We start from the raw sequence: 4,294 nt of genomic DNA on the forward strand, positions 1-4,294 counted from the left end.
GATATCAAAAAAGTACTCCAGAGTGTTGTTCAGCATGGGGGTGAGTAGAAAATGAAGGCTAATCATGTTTTGGGTGTACTATTCCTTTAACCCGTTGTATATACTTTTAAAGTATACGGTATAGAGCAGCAGACTGAATGTGGGCTTGTATGTATATGTCTTGCAAAAACTGAAATTAAAATTAAGTGAAAAAAAAAGCGCTATATAGGTACAGACCATTTAACATATAATGTAGTGGAATATTAGTTTTACTTAGTTTACACCTAAAAGAAGCGCTTATTTCTTAGAGGAGAAAATGATTTTATGTTCTGGCTGTTTTCTTTTCTTAATTTGCATATACTGTAAGCGATTTCTCTTTTTAATGACAAGTTTAAGCTTGATCCCCCTGCTTAGGCCTTTTTTACCACCTTTGCCTCTGCCTCTACCTCTACCATTTGCCCATCAGGGTCACATGTTGGGTCTTCATTTAATATGTCATTATTCCCTGTTTTTCCATTGTCTTGATCTCTTCTTTCCTGTTTTATTACCGTTTAAATTTCCTGATGCTCACAAATTTGTCTGTGTTTTGATCCTGCAAACGACACAACGTTATACCTCCACAGTGACGTTAAAGTGATGTTAGGTTAATGAGGTTTCAATGCATTTGCCCTTAATAACTGAAATCATCATTCGGAAAAGGCCTTTTATGTTTGCTCAGGTTGTAATTTTAGTTGATGATGAATTCACAGCTCAGCAGGTTATCTCTGTCCAATGCTCTGCTCTCTATATTCCAGTCAGACCTGAATCATCCCTTGCTTTTCACATTGGGCTCAAATATAATTCTTGGATGTGTGTAACCAGCAAACACAAAAGGACAAACCTTGTGCAAGACGGTTGATTCTTCCCCTGTATTTTTTAGACTTTTGAATGAAAGAAGCATCCCTGATATATATAGTAGTTCTTCATCTTGAGCTCCCACCTTCCTCCGCACCACCTCCCAGCTTTTCTTCTCTCTGCTCTGCTGCCATTTACTCAAATCTAATAATGACCTTTGTGCGCGCCAGAGTGCGGCCTTCTCGCTGCACGCCGAGTCCAGAGCTGCTCCCGCTCTCTGCGGCGGGGATCTACAGCATGCCAGGTAGCCATGGCAACGGGTGAGGAGGGGACAGGACCCATGGCGGCTGACACTTATCCTCCCACTCGCGTGGTGAGTGTGGTGCGTGACCTTCATCCCTGGTTTCTCTCTGAAATGATCCGTTTCTCTCTGCTGTAAAACAATCTGAAGCATTTATTTTCTGTCTGCTAAAAGCCTCAGATCTCCGTGGTGTCACCCAACGGCTCATCTCTAGAAAAAATCTCCTGCAACGCTGCTTTTAACACCCACTTGTGCACAGTAACATGATCCTAAGACGTGCGCACGTGAGCACATTTGAGCAGGGAAGACCCGGGAGCTGAGGTGAGTCGGATGAAATTAAAGTTTATTGATCATCGCAGCAGCAAACAGTTACAGGATACAGCAGAGAAAACCAGGAAATGAAAGTCAAACCACAGACAGAGGTCTTCAAAGGCTTATTTTCTTTACTATTTCATGCATCTGTGAGTTAAAAATAAAAAGTGATCAAAATGAGACGTGCAGGCAGAAACTCTGCTCTCAGGCTCTGCAGAGTCCAGCACCATTGATTAGATTTCATATTAAAACACACGTGTTCAGGTTTGTCTTGCAGCCACGACATTAAAGGGAGGCGGTTAGTCTTGTCACTATCACTACATCCCTCCTGCAGGCTTGAGAAAAATCACACTCAATGACACAGATTATCGCTACCGCACATGCTTTCTGTGCAACAAAAAACATGAATAAATAAAGGTTTGAAAATATTCAGATTGCATCTCATGAATCTGCTGCAAACCACAACAACATAAGCAGTAAAATGTGTTTTTTTTTCTTTAGCAAAACACTTAGCTGGTGAGCTGAGACATGTTAGGCTCACATTCATATGAACACATCCAGGCTGTTTCTGTTCAAAGGTGTGAAATATTTTCATTATCAACCTGCTTTTAAGACATGCTGGGTCACTTTCCAATTAAACAAATAAAAAAATCACTTTACATTCAGTCTAAGCAACATGACGATGAGGCTGATAAGTAAAAGGCAAAACAAGGGTCCAACAGAAGATGTATCAAAGTTATTTTAAGATGGTTGCAGTTCATCCAGAGAACTAACCAACCTTTGACTCCCAGCGTCTTTCCTTAGGTTGAATTTGGAAGAGTCAGACACCTGAAAATGTTGAATTTTAAGCATATTTCTTTGCACTACTTACAGAAAACAAAGCAACAAAAATACAAATGTTTGAATCATTGATATATTAACCAAAAGGAGTAACTCAAACCAATGTGTTTCCCCCAAAACAGAAAAAAAACAAGATGAATGGGAGCACTACCTTCACTTTGAACCATTGCATATCACTTTATTTCTCTTGGCAGTCAAGGATTTTAATTACTCATCCAAGTAAAAGCTCAACTGAGTCCTAAAATCTAATGAAATATTAATTCTTTTGTCTTTTTCCATTCGGATCGGTCGATTTTTGAAAAAATGACAGATTGTGATCAGACCAAAATAACTCAGAGGGACCTCCTGCTGATAGAGCTTCACATCATCAGTTCCTTACAGAGAACTATTAGCAGCCCATTGAAAACACTATAAAAACCCAGGAGAAGAAAGTTTGTTTTTGGAGTTAAAAAAAAGTTTGATACGAAAACAAGAAAAGCAGGAAAAGAAAATGTGAGAAAAATGGTGGCGATGTTTAGCCCTGCAGTCTTTACAATCCAAAGAGCCCTTTTTCATCCTCAGTCCAGCTTAAAGACGTTGATGTAAAATGAGTTTTTGATCAAATATGCACCAAAAAAACATGATATAATTTCTATAGATTAGCCATTTTAGTTCTACGTTCAGAAAAACTTATGCAAAAGATAGATGGATATATTTTCCTCCATGGAAAATCATTTTTGTGGATATTTGTATAAATAAAAAAGGGAAATAGTTTCCAAACAAATAAGAAGATAACATACTGTTAGTGTCCTGCGTTGTGTAAATTCAGTGCAAGTATTTCATAACCTTCTTTTTTAACTTCAGATCAAACTTATCTAAAGCGGTTGATGGAGGTTCAAAGACCTGCAGGTTTAGATTTATGGTTCAACCTTCTTTGGTTCATATTTGCAGGAAGAAGCAACACCATCTTAAATGAACTTAACCTGTTAAGACCAGCTTATCTCTTTATTATCAGAAGTGAGAAACCTGTAAAGACTTTCTCCAAGTGGCTTTTGAGGATTAAATTCATAGTCAAAGACACTCGTGTTTTTAAAAAGAAGAAGTTGAGTTTTACACAGCGAAAACTGAAAATCTAAGAAAGTCAATTTTCCTTAAAATAAGTGTTTTTTTTAAATTAAGCAGGTAAGTGAGACTCTTTGCCAATGGAATAAGACAACTTACATTTTAGATAAGACAGAACAACTGTTTTGTCGTATTTCAAGTCCGTAATATCTTATTATCTTATTTTATGTGTAAAAATACTCATTCTATTAGCAGATCATCTCATTTAACTTCCCAAATTAAAGGTGAATTAAGAAATCTTTACTTATTTTTAGATAGTTTTTGCAGTGTGAATATTTAGAGAAATGACATTCACCTTTCTTTTCAACCTTAGAGTGAAAGGAGACCTTCAAGAGTTTAGGAAAAGTTAGCTTCTTCAGCAGAATGGAGTAGGAGAGTCGATGCTCGCTGTATGTGGTGAATTAAAAGATTTGCCTAAACCCAAAACATCAGTTTTATTACATATTTTCTAACCTTTAACAATGAATTTTAACAAAACAAATTACATCCTAATAATAGGACAAACAACAGGAGTTGGTCAGAGAATCTGATCATGCTGTCTCCTGGTTGCCTTCCTCTGGAGGTTTTTCAGGCATTTCCCACTGGAAGGACATATTAATGGAGCCCATTTATACCCGTGTTGGTTCAGGAAAACCTTAAGCTCTCTCTGGTATGTGGATATCTGGAAAAACTCTAGAAATCAAATCTCCAATAAACTAAAGATAGATGGAAAAATCCTGAAATCTCAGGTAAGTATAACCTAATGACAGACATTTATGTCAGTTATCTGGCCTTTTTGGGGAATCCATAGAAAATTGAACTATAATTCCTAAATTGTCAGTAAAAGGTTTATTTTGAGCAAGAAAGAAAAAAGAATGACGTGTGGAGAAAGTAAGGTCCCCGGTTATGACGCTGCAGGACCCTGAATTCCACACAAGCAACATAAAC

This window comes from Cyprinodon variegatus, unplaced genomic scaffold (assembly GCF_000732505.1).
Source record: "Cyprinodon variegatus isolate N-32 unplaced genomic scaffold, C_variegatus-1.0 Scaffold183, whole genome shotgun sequence".
In the NCBI taxonomy this organism is placed as follows: Eukaryota; Metazoa; Chordata; class Actinopteri; order Cyprinodontiformes; family Cyprinodontidae; genus Cyprinodon; species Cyprinodon variegatus.